The 13435-nt window shown below is 40.2% G+C and overlaps 1 protein-coding gene across 1 annotated transcript in view; it reads left to right on the top strand.

Annotated features, from left to right (window-relative positions):
• The first annotated feature begins 9472 nt into the window (after positions 1–9472).
• Positions 9473–13435, top strand: part of gpd2 (glycerol-3-phosphate dehydrogenase 2 (mitochondrial)) — a 35600-nt gene continuing 31637 nt past the window's right edge. The window contains exon 1 of the mRNA XM_061715414.1: positions 9473–9563. The gene's annotated coding sequence lies outside the window, so the exon portion shown is untranslated. The remainder of the gene's footprint in view (positions 9564–13435) is intronic.

Genomic DNA, 13435 nt, shown 5'->3' with positions numbered 1-13435 from the left:
TTACCTGGCATGGAGGAAGAACAACAGATCACTTGCAAGCTTTATATTGACACAAATACAGCGATTTCTTAATAAATGCTTAGAGAAAAGTTGGCTTACCTTAGATTTTTATCCAGTAGGAGTATGCAAATTAAGTCCATCTCCATTAAAACTGAGAACTAGCTGCTGCCACGGAGATGATGCTCACTCCAGCCTCTCTGGGCTGCAGACTGGCCGCCAGTGACACCGACAATGTGCTTTTGTTTACGCTGCGCGCACTCTTGTGCCAAACCCCATTACGCACAAGCCACAGAGGGCGGTGCGCGGGCCTGTGTCTCTCTCGCTCTTTGTGCGTGTCTCCCTGTGTGTTTGTGGTGGAGGGGGGGTGTCGCTGGATGAATGTGGACGCAGAATGGGGCTCGGGTCATTTGGAAACTGTGTCGCACATTCATGCGGCTGGCGTCACATTTTGCGCCCGCATTATGAAAAGGTGAGAGTCCGCGTGCGAGAAGGCGTTCACAAGCCTTTTTGCGTGCAGGATCTCACCTTTAATCTCTGTCTCATTATTCTTGTATTTCTTTGTTGTTGTTTTGGAACCTATTGCACAACTTTTTGTGTTCTTTCATTATCTCTTTGCAATTGCTTTGTGCTTCTTCTTGCCTGTTTGTATCTGTTCTCATTTGTCATGCACTATTAGTAAAAAGGCACACTGTTTCTGCTCCAGCTTGAGTGGGGTCAGAATATCACGAGACATATCAAACCCAGCCCCTGCATATTATAACAGATCTAAATACAATGGGAGGAGTCCAAGACTGTTGCTGTTCTAATGAAGTCGACCATCCAACACAAGCACCAGTGATGAAAAATTTAAAACTAATCCAAATTCCATCCAAATTCAAAAATAGGCTACTGCATTAATCCCTGATGGGAAATTAATTAAAACCATCAGACCTATGGTATCCAAATATAATCAATGAGAGGGCAGATGCATTAAGATATAAAAATGTCAGCCAGAAGATTTTTCTTTTAAACTTGAGCTTTTGTTCTAATTGCTGGATGTGAAGTGTAAAAGATTAAGATTGATCTATTTCTATGCAAATCTCAATAACAGAATCCTGAAGAGTAGCTATTGACTCACTGACATATACACTGAAGATCATCATTAAATCTGTCTCGTTAGCGTCAAAACAAGTTTAAAGTTGCACAAACAAGTGCAAACAAGTCAGCTTTCCGACAGCTTAGACAAACATTTGATAGCCAGGAATGACCGTTTTGTGGCCTGAAGGAACCTTCTGATTCAGCAGAATTAAGGACGACTCCACAGCATTGTAGATCATTGAAACCATATTAAACCAGAAACCACCATACTTAGACCTCGAAAACCTGGATGAAATGATCTCTTAGACAGTAAATAACATATAAAACGTGACCTTTGATTTGTGAAACTGGTTTTCTGTTTGTGAAAATGCAAAATAGCACTGCTTAAGAGCAGTTCTGCCAGTCAGACCACCTTGAACTTTACAGCTGATTTCAGGCCTTTATGCTGCTGAAACAAGTACAATAATTTGATGCCAAAAATGCTAACTTAAGGCCACAGAATACTAATTTGAAGCCACAAAAAACTAAGTTAAGTCCACGAAATATAAATGTTTGGCTAAAAAAGATAATTTGTTACCATACTAGTTTGACAAAAGAGAAAAAGCTGAAGCCATGAAATTCTAATTTAATTGCACAAAGTACATATTTTTGGCCACCATCTGATTCAATTCAATTCAATTCAATTCAATTCAATTCAATTCAATTCAATTCAATTCAATTCAATTCAATTCAATTTTATTTATATAGCGTCTAATACAACAGAGTTGTCTCTAGACGCTTTACAGAGACCCATACCCAGAACATGACCCCCGAGCAGTTATTACATAAACAATGGCAGGTAAAAACTCCCCTAGTGGGAGAAAAACCTTAAGCCAAACAGTGGCAAGGAAAAACTCCCCTTTAGGAGGGAAGAAACCTTGAGCAGGACCAGGCTCATCAGGGGGGACCCTCCTGCCGAGGGCCAGACTGGTGGGTCAGGGACGGCAACAGCACAGCAGGCAGGTGGAAGCAGCAACGGGATGACCAGGGGTGGGGACCGCAGGCCAGCACGCAGCTCCCGAAGCTCCGGCCCAATCAGCAAGTCCCAGGTTGGGGTGCAGGGTCAGGAAAAGACTTGTGCTCCGTAATGCAAGCTACAAGCCACCCACGACCACCTGCAGGACAAAAGAGAGAAAAGGGAGGAGAAGGGGGGGCCAGCAACGGGATGACCAGGGGTGGGGACCGCAGGCCAGCACGCAGCTCCCGAAGCTCCGGCCCAATCAGCAAGTCCCAGGTTGGGGTGCAGGGTCGGGGAAAGACTTGTGCTCCGTAATGCAAGCTACAAGCCACCCACGACCACCTGCAGGTTCCGGTGTCCGGCAAAGGATGCTGCAACATGGACAAAAGAGAGAAAAGGGAGGAGAAGGGGGGGCCAGCACAAGAAACCACAGGAGCGACTCTGACACACTAAAGTTTACACTACCTAGAGATTTACCAACACCAGCTAGAGGTTTACTAAACACTAACTATAGGCTTTACTAAACAGAAATGTTTTAAGTTTAGTTTTAAAGGTGGAGGTGGTATCAGCCCCCTTAACCCAGATTGGAAGTTGGTTCCATAGTAGTGGTGCCTGATAGCAGAACGCCCGCCCTCCAAATCTACATTTAGATACTCTAGGAACTACGAGTAAACCTGCACTCTGAGAACGGAGAGCTCTTCCAGGAACATAAGGCACTATCAGGTCTGATGCCACGAAACGTTAAGTTGAGAACACGAAATGATCATTTGAGGCCAGAAAATACAATTTCTGTGGCATCATATTATTTTATTTCTTATTAATATTTGTGGCAAATAATAAAATAACATCAAATGATATAAGTGACGCTAATAAAATACAAGATTTGTGGCCACTATATTGTCATTTGTGGCCATGAAATACACACTGAAGGGCAGATATCACGTGTGGGACTCCACAATATTTCAATTTAGTTGTCAGTGCATGATTTTAGGTTTATTATGTAGTTAAGGTACCACATTTGAGGCTTATACACTCATTTTCCACTTTTAAAGGAGTACCAGGTGTAGCTAGTAAAGGCAAGGCAAGTTTATTTGTGTAGCACAATTCAACACAAGGTCATTCCAAGTGCTTTACATCAACATTAAAGGCGGAAACAGTAAATAAAATGTAATAAAATTATAAGAAAAGAGATAAAATAATAAAAAGCACAAGTTGTTCAAAAGTAAGGGCAGTAGAGTACAGATTCAGATTCAGATTACGTTTATTTGCCATTTGTGTAACACACATAGGAAATTGTTACGTTGGTAAGTATTTAATTAAACAGTAATGTTTTTATCCTGATTTAAAGGAGCTGACAGTTGGAGCAGACCTCAGGTCTACAGGAAGTTTGTTCCACCGGTGAGGAGCAGAATAACTGAACGCTGCCTCACCTTGCTTGGTTCTGGTTCTGGAACCACAACAAACCAGATCCAGATGAACCTCAGGGGTCTGGGAGCTTCATAGGAACTAACAGATCCAGATGAAGCTCAGGGGTCTGGGAGCTTCATAGGAACTAACAGATCCAGATGAACCTCAGGGGTCTGGGAGCTTCATAGGAACTAACAGATCCAGCATGGATTTTGGTCCAAGACCATTCAGGTCTTTGTAGACCAGCAGTAAGATTTTAAACTCTATCCTTTGACTCACTGGAAGCCAGTGTAGTGCTTTCATGACCGGTGTAATGTGGTCCAGTTTCCTGGTGTAATGTGGTCCAGTTTCCTGGTGTAATGTGGTCCAGTTTCCTGGTGTAATATGGTCCAGTTTCCTGGTGTAATATGGTCCAGTTTCCTGGTGTAATATGGTCCAGTTTCCTGGTGTAATATGGTCCAGTTTCCTGGTGTAATATGGTCCAGTTTCCTGGTGTAATATGGTCCAGTTTCCTGGTGTAATGTGGTCCAGTTTCCTGGTGTAATATGGTCCAGTTTCCTGGTGTAATATGGTCCAGTTTCCTGGTGTAATATGGTCCAGTTTCCTGGTGTAATATGGTCCAGTTTCCTGGTGTAATATGGTCCAGTTTCCTGGTGTAATATGGTCCAGTTTCCTGGTGTAATGTGGTCCAGTTTCCTGGTGTAATATGGTCCAGTTTCCTGGTGTAATATGGTCCAGTTTCCTGGTGTAATGTGGTCCAGTTTCCTGGTGTAACGTGGTCCAGTTTCCTGGTGTAATATGGTCCAGTTTCCTGGTGTAATGTGGTCCAGTTTCCTGGTGTAACATGGTCCAGTTTCCTGGTGTAATATGGTCCAGTTTCCTGGTGTAATATGGTCCAGTTTCCTGGTGTAATATGGTCCAGTTTCCTGGTGTAATATGGTCCAGTTTCCTGGTGTAATGTGGTCCAGTTTCCTGGTGTAATATGGTCCAGTTTCCTGGTGTAATATGATCCAGTTTCCTGGTGTAATGTGGTCCAGTTTCCTGGTGTAATATGGTCCAGTTTCCTGGTGTAATGTGGTCCAGTTTCCTGGTGTAATATGGTCCAGTTTCCTGGTGTAATGTGGTCCAGTTTCCTGGTGTATTATGGTCCAGTTTCCTGGTGTAATGTGGTCCAGTTTCCTGGTGTAATGTGGTCCAGTTTCCTGGTGTAATATGGTCCAGTTTCCTGGTGTAATGTGGTCCAGTTTCCTGGTGTATTATGGTCCAGTTTCCTGGTGTAATGTGGTCCAGTTTCCTGGTGTAATATGGTCCAGTTTCCTGGTGTAATATGGTCCAGTTTCCTGGTGTAATATGGTCCAGTTTCCTGGTGTAATGTGGTCCAGTTTCCTGGTGTAATGTGGACCAGTTTCCTGGTGTAATGTGGTCCAGTTTCCTGGTGTAATGTGGTCCAGTTTCCTGGTGTAATGTGGTCCAGTTTCCTGGTGTAATATGGTCCAGTTTCCTGGTGTAATATGGTCCAGTTTCCTGGTGTAATATGGTCCAGTTTCCTGGTGTAATATGGTCCAGTTTCCTGGTGTAATGTGGTCCAGTTTCCTGGTGTAATATGGTCCAGTTTCCTGGTGTAATATGGTCCAGTTTCCTGGTGTAATGTGGTCCAGTTTCCTGGTGTAACGTGGTCCAGTTTCCTGGTGTAATATGGTCCAGTTTCCTGGTGTAATGTGGTCCAGTTTCCTGGTGTAACATGGTCCAGTTTCCTGGTGTAATATGGTCCAGTTTCCTGGTGTAATATGGTCCAGTTTCCTGGTGTAATATGGTCCAGTTTCCTGGTGTAATATGGTCCAGTTTCCTGGTGTAATGTGGTCCAGTTTCCTGGTGTAATATGGTCCAGTTTCCTGGTGTAATATGATCCAGTTTCCTGGTGTAATGTGGTCCAGTTTCCTGGTGTAATATGGTCCAGTTTCCTGGTGTAATGTGGTCCAGTTTCCTGGTGTAATATGGTCCAGTTTCCTGGTGTAATGTGGTCCAGTTTCCTGGTGTATTATGGTCCAGTTTCCTGGTGTAATGTGGTCCAGTTTCCTGGTGTAATGTGGTCCAGTTTCCTGGTGTAATATGGTCCAGTTTCCTGGTGTAATGTGGTCCAGTTTCCTGGTGTATTATGGTCCAGTTTCCTGGTGTAATGTGGTCCAGTTTCCTGGTGTAATATGGTCCAGTTTCCTGGTGTAATATGGTCCAGTTTCCTGGTGTAATATGGTCCAGTTTCCTGGTGTAATATGGTCCAGTTTCCTGGTGTAATATGGTCCAGTTTCCTGGTGTAATATGGTCCAGTTTCCTGGTGTAATGTGGTCCAGTTTCCTGGTGTAATGTGGTCCAGTTTCCTGGTGTAATGTGGTCCAGTTTCCTGGTGTAATGTGGTCCAGTTTCCTGGTGTAATATGGTCCAGTTTCCTGGTGTAATATGGTCCAGTTTCCTGGTGTAATATGGTCCAGTTTCCTGGTGTAATATGGTCCAGTTTCCTGGTGTAATGTGGTCCAGTTTCCTGGTGTAATATGGTCCAGTTTCCTGGTGTAATATGGTCCAGTTTCCTGGTGTAATGTGGTCCAGTTTCCTGGTGTAATATGGTCCAGTTTCCTGGTGTAATATGGTCCAGTTTCCTGGTGTAATATGGTCCAGTTTCCTGGTGTAATATGGTCCAGTTTCCTGGTGTAATATGGTCCAGTTTCCTGGTGTAATATGGTCCAGTTTCCTGGTGTAATGTGGTCCAGTTTCCTGGTGTATTGTGGTCCAGTTTCCTGGTGTAATATGGTCTAGTTTCCTGGTGTAATGTGGTCCAGTTCCCTGGTGTATTATGGTCCAGTTTCCTGGTGTAATATGGTCCAGTTTCCTGGTGTAATGTGGTCCAGTTTCCTGGTGTAATGTGGTCCAGTTTCCTGGTGTAATGTGGTCCAGTTTCCTGGTGTAATGTGGTCCAGTTTCCTGGTGTAATGTGGTCCAGTTTCCTGGTGTAATGTGGTCCAGTTTCCTGGTGTAATATGGTCCAGTTTCCTGGTGTAATATGGTCCAGTTTCCTGGTGTAATATAGTCCAGTTTCCTGGTGTAATGTGGTCCAGTTCCCTGGTGTAATGTGGCCCAGTTTCCTGGTGTAATGTGGTCCAGTTTCCTGGTGTAATGTGGTCCAGTTTCCTGGTGTAATATGGTCCAGTTTCCTGGTGTAATGTGGTCCAGTTTCCTGGTGTAATATGGTCCAGTTTCCTGGTGTAATATGGTCCAGTTTCCTGGTGTAATGTGGTCCAGTTTCCTGGTGTAATATAGTCCAGTTTCCTGGTATAATGTGGTCCAGTTTCCTGGTGTAATATGGTCCAGTTTCCTGGTGTAATATGGTCCAGTTTCCTGGTGTAATGTGGTCCAGTTTCCTGGTGTAATATGGTCCAGTTTCCTGGTGTAATATGGTCCAGTTTCCTGGTGTAATATGGTCCAGTTTCCTGGTGTAATGTGGTCCAGTTTCCTGGTGTAATGTGGTCCAGTTTCCTGGTGTAATGTGGTCCAGTTTCCTGGTGTAATGTGGTCCAGTTTCCTGGTGTAATATGGTCCAGTTTCCTGGTGTAATGTTGTCCAGTTTCCTGGTGTAATGAGGTCCGGTTTCCTGGTGTAATATGGTCCAGTTTCCTGGTGTAATGTGGTCCAGTTTCCTGGTGTAATATGGTCCAGTTTCCTGGTGTAATGTGGTCCAGTTTCCTGGTTTAATATGGTCCAGTTTCCTGGTGTAATATGGTCCGGTTTCCTGGTGTAATATGGTCCAGTTTCCTGGTGTAATATGGTCCAGTTTCCTGGTGTAATATGGTCCAGTTTCCTGGTGTAATATGGTCCAGTTTCCTGGTGTAATATGGTCCAGTTTCCTGGTGTAATATGGTCCAGTTTCCTGGTGTAATGTGGTCCAGTTTCCTGGTGTAATATGGTCCAGTTTCCTGGTATAATATGGTCCAGTTTCCTGGTGTAATATGGTCCAGTTTCCTGGTGTAATATGGTCCAGTTTCCTGGTGTAATATGGTCCAGTTTCCTGGTGTAATATGGTCCAGTTTCCTGGTGTAATGTGGTCCAGTTTCCTGGTGTAATATGGTCCAGTTTCCTGGTATAATATGGTCCAGTTTCCTGGTGTAATATGGTCCAGTTTCCTGGTGTAATATGGTCCAGTTTCCTGGTGTAATATGGTCCAGTTTCCTGGTGTAATATGGTCCAGTTTCCTGGTGTTTGTAAGGACTCTGGCAGTGTTCTGAATCAGCTGCAGCTGCCTGATTGATTTCTTGTTAAGGCCTGTAAAGATGCCATTGCAATAATCCAACCTACTGAAAATGAATGCATGAATAAGTTTTTCCATATCTTGTTTAGACTTAATTTAACCCCTTAATTCTAGCAATGCAATCCCCGTGACCCCGCAAGGGATAAAGCGGGTATAGATAATGGATGGAATTCTAGCAATGTTTTTCAGGTGGTAATAAGCAGATGTAGTGCTAAACTTTAGATGGCTGTTGAAGTTTAGGTCTGAGTCAATAATTACACCAAGTAAAGTATGTAGATTTACTATACCACTTTTCATCCCGTCAAACACCCTAAAATTATACGATTTAATCAAATTCAAGACAGCAATAACAATGTACAAGGCACACAACCAGCTGCTCCCACGCTGTATCCTGCAGTTGTTCCAGGTGAGGGAAAGCAGCTACAACCTAAGGGGCTATGGCATCTTTAAGCAGAAATAGCCAAGAACAAAAAAAATGTCAAGGTGTATCAGTGTCGAAGGTGAAACTATGGAACCGCCCGGATGAGGAACTAAAAAAAAGTAGCTCAATTTAAAAAAATAAAATAAAAAATTATAAATCTAAAATAATAGATAAGTATAGAACACTGATATAAATTATCTTAATATGAAATATCCAACTGTCTAAATTATGCTGTCATCAATCATGAGTGACCAGATTTATTTTCTTCTCTTCTTTGTTCATTTTCTTTGTTTTGTTCGTTTCGTTTTCTTCTTATTAGTATCTTTTTCCTTTTCTGTAGTCTGCCTTTTGTTGAAAAGGATAGGCAAAATAAGCCATGAGGCTTCAGCCTATACCTTTTTGGTCAAAAAAAAAAAAAAAGGAAATGTGTACATATATCTATATACAGTACATCTCAAAGGTGAGTACAACCTTAAGATTTTTGCAAATATTCTGTCATATCTTTTCAGGGGATAACACTATCTTAATGAAACTTTGATATAACTTAAAGTAGTCAGTGTGCTGCTTGAATAACAGTATAGATTTATTGTCCTTTGAAAATTACTCAGTACACAGCTGTTAATGTCTAAACAGCTGTTAAATTTGGTGTTTTGGGCACAATTCTCTCTGAATGCTGGACAACATGGCACCTCATGGCAAGGAACTCTTTGAGCGGCTGAAAAAAAGGATTATTTCGCTTCACAAAGATGGCCTTGGCTATAACAGATATAACAGAATATTTGCAAAAATCTAAAGGGTGTACTCACTTTTGAGATATACTGTATACATACAGTATACCTGTATGTATACATATACAGTGTGTAGATGCAAACATCTTCAATGTAAATGACCAAAACAAAATAAATTAAACTAAACTAAACTAAACTACCGGAAAAAGTGTATTTTAAGAAAAAGTAATCCTACTTGAAGATTGAAAGCTTTTCTTTCATGCATGCCTCCTATCGTGAGACGCGGAGGAGGAAGGCGACAGCAGGCGACCTCCTCAGGTCTTCATCATCATCATCATCCTCCTCCTCCTCCTGGAGATCAGAGGTGCGCATTCATTCCTGTCCGCACCTTACGTCAACAAACCATGCCACGCCTCCTTCTGGACGGCGCGTTGTGATTGGTCGTCGCGGACGTCACTCATCCCGAGGCACCTTACACGAGGCCCCGCCCCCTCTGGACGGCGCGTTGTGATTGGTCGCCGCGGACGTCACTCACCCCCTTGCCTTGTTTCCTGGTTGTAAGCTGTCAGCCAGACAGACGACGGCAGGACTCACGTCCATCCCTTCATCCCCCAGAGCCAGCTCCAAACAGCAAACTCCGTAAGTGCCACTGTATTTTATATGTTTGTATGTATATGTTTTTTACATTTAACAGTCGGTGTCGATATTTTAAAAACGGGACATTGTGTGTCTTGTCGTACTGCCGCCTGATTGGCACCGACAACCCTTTTCACCTCCTTCTGTCCGAGATACAAGCTCTCTTTTTAAACTGAATATAATGTTTTTCTCAAGCGTTTACACAGTCAGTTAACTATGATACACCTATTAGTGTTTTTTCCAGTGTTTAATTCACCCATTTACAACTTGTGGAGTTTATTCCTATTGGAGAACCTCGTTGCCGGTTGTGCTGAAACAGCGCACCGAGCTGCTGTTTAAAGGCTGATTTATTGTTCCGCGTTACACAAACGCAAGCCTACGGCGTACCCTACGCCGTTGGCTCTGCGTCGATTTAACGCGGAACCATAAATCAGGCTTAAAACCACGGCAACACGTGAGATAACACAGACTTCCTCTTATTGGTGTAATATATCAACGATGTAACCTGGCCGAATTTTACATCACACTACCACCTGCTGTTATAAAGATTCCCTCAACCAGATCTCTCACGGAGCATCTGAAAATAGGTATTAATTATAAAGGGGGAAATTTTCAATGGAATTCCGCATGTGGTTCTTATGAGAGCAGGCCACATTACAACAGGAAGCCCCTCCATAATGACTCATATGAATAAACACCCTGATGTAAATGGAGAATAATGATTTCCCACAGACTGAAAAAGGGGATGGGGAGTGATTCAGCACATCATGGAGAAAAGCTTCAGTTTATGGCATAATTACTGTCATATTCCTCCTTCATTACACTTCAGTCATAATTAAATTAATTGTATTTGTGCCACGCCAACACAATCATTACAAGACCAATAAAACACACCCAGTTGAGTTCGATTAAAACCAATATGTTACAAGCCATTAATTACACCTTATTTGTTTGGAATGTATAAGGCAATTCTTGAAAAACAGATCAAGGAAGTTACAGGACTGTCTCAGATAATTAGAATATTGTTATTTTCTGTAATGCAATTAAAAAAACAAAAATGTCAGCAACAGCAACTGTTTTATCAACTGTTTTATCTAATGATATATACAGGACTGTCTCAGAAGATTTGAATATTGTGAGAATATGTTTGAATATAATACCTCGTAATATTTCTATTTAAACTTACACTTTTGTTCTGCATTCAGTTATAAAAAACATTTATGACATTGTTTTCTTTTAAATATAGATATTTTTACCCTTTTTCTTTCTTCAACTGACAATTTTTCTTTAAGAATATTTTATTAGTAATATATAAAATAGTATTTTTTTCTTAATTAATAACATATTTTTCCTTTTTTTCCCCTCGAAACTGACTGAACTGGATTAAACTTCCTTTAAGTTACAGGACCGTCTCAGAAAATTAGAATATTGTGATAAAGTCCTTTATTTTCTGTAATGCAAAAATGTCATACATTCTGGATTCATTACAAATCAACTGAAATATTGCAAGCCTTTTATTATTTCAATATTGCTGATCATGGCTTACAGCTTAAGAAAACTCAAATATCCTATCTCAAAAAATTAGAATATTCTGGGAATCTTAATCTTAAACTGTAAGCCATAATCAGCAATATTAAAATAATAAAAGGCTTGCAATATTTCAGTTGATTTGTAATGAATCCAGAGAACGTATGAAATTTTTGTTTTTGTAATTGCATTACAGAAAATAAAGAACTTTATCACAATATTCAAATTTTCTGAGACAGTCCTGTATAAGTAGACTAATATGGGTTTATTTTTCTTCCTTTGTACACCAGGACAGCCAGTGACTGATTTATGATACCAATTATTTCTTTGGCCGATTATTTTTTATTTACCTTTCCATAAGATATAGCAATTTAAAATCAGTAAATGATTCACAGATTCATTTAACTTTGCCACACATCTGTCCACAGACGCTCCTGTTTGATAATTCGCTAAATATTAATACAACCCAGCAATAAGCCCTTTAAAGGAAACCGTATTGTTTAAAATCTTTGCTTTGATTCAGTCAAAGGTGTTTCAGAGAAATCCATAAACGCAGATTCTTTGAAAGGAAATGCATCAGAATGACTTTCTCTAAGTGTTTAAACATATTTTCTAAAGATAGTTTTTAATTTTTAGTTCAGTTGCTTCTGTTTAAAACTAGTATTGTAAAAAGGTTTTGCTGTAAAAACATATCCCAGAAACATCCACAATCAACAAATCAAAGTTAAGAAGATTATACCATAAAGCTGTTGTCTAAACTCAGTCAGGCTGAAGTTGACGCTGTAAAAACGGCAGTTACTTAACCCTGAACATGTGAATCGTCTTTTCACCATTTTGTTATATTTGACAATTAAAGTTTTTTTTTTTATAAATCCCAGAGTTGCTGGACCAACATTTCCACCATAAACACACACATATTTCCCTGTATTTGCAGTTCAGGTAGTAGGATAATTGCCATTTTCAGTGTGAAGAAACAGTTTTTATGGTCAGCTGGAAGAAAGCCTAATTTACATGATTCATGCAAAAGTATTTTTATTGGTCTAAAGCTAGTTCATGTTTACAAAAGTTGAGTCTAAATGATGCACACACATTGTGACAGACTAGTTAGCCGGTGGTTTCCCGTCAATTAGTCAAACCAAACTCTTTATTGACAGGTGTGTTTTATTTAAATGCACTGGGCTCTGGCGCTCCCTGGACGCCCTTATTCCAGCTCCAACTATAGCTGGCATGCAAATGCTTTTTTGGGCAGCCTCTAGTGGGAGTTGAGGCCGGCGTTGTGCTGATAAAAAATGCAAACTGTATCCTTAACAGGTGCGAATTGATCAAAGATTAATTTCCAGAGTTTATGAGCTGGACCAGTCATCTGAGCGGTGTGTTGGAGGAGGTTGAGTTGAGGGTTGAGGGTTGAGTTTCACCTTGGGAAAGTAACAACCACTGGGCCGGACGCTGCTTTGTTTCTGCAGGTTTTGCAATACTTTTGCAGATCTTGTCATCAGTGACGATCACCGGCCCACTGTTTTATCTTCCTAAGGGGGGCCTACTGAGGACATTTCGTGTTGGAAAAAACGTGTCTTCTGCTGTATTAGAATATTGTGATAAAGTTCTTTATTTTCTGTAATGCAAAAAAAAAAAAAAAAAAAAAAAAAAAAAAAATGTCATACATTCTGGATTCATTACAAATCAACTGAAATATTGTAAGCCTTTTATTATTTTAATATTGCTGATTATGGCTTACAGTTTAAGATTAAGATTCCCAGAATATTCTAATTTTTTGAGTTAGGATATTTGAGTTTTCTTAAGCTGTAAGCCATGATCATCAATATTAAAATAATAAAAGGCTTGCAATATTTCAGTTTATTTGTAATGAATCCAGAATGTATGACATTTTTGCATTACAGAAAATAAAGGACTTTATCACAATATTCCAATTTTCTGAGACAGTCCTGTAACTTAAAGGAGTTTAATCCAGTTCAGTCAAAGTCTCGAGGGAAAAAAAAGGAAAAATATGTTATTAATTAAGAAAAAAATACTATTTTATATATCACTAATAAAATATTCTTAAAGAAAAATTGTCAGTTGAAGAAAAAAAATGGTAAAAATATCTACATTTAAAAGAAAAACAATGTCATAAATGTTTTTTTATAACTGAATGCAGAACAAAAGTGTAAGTTTAAATAGAAATATTACGAGGTATTATATTCTAACATATTCTCACAATATTCAAATTTTTAGGACACAGTCCTGTATATATCATTAGATAAAACAGTTGCTGTTTGAATTATACAGTGTCTATGTGTTAAGTGAGAGGGAGAAATTTAAGGCATTTTATATATCCATTCTTGGAAATT

The sequence above is a fragment of the Cololabis saira genome, chromosome 24 (assembly GCF_033807715.1).
Source record: "Cololabis saira isolate AMF1-May2022 chromosome 24, fColSai1.1, whole genome shotgun sequence".
Taxonomy (NCBI): Eukaryota; Metazoa; Chordata; class Actinopteri; order Beloniformes; family Belonidae; genus Cololabis; species Cololabis saira.
The sequence above is the reverse complement of the archived record's forward strand: the minus strand, read 5'-3'. Positions and strand labels throughout refer to the sequence as shown.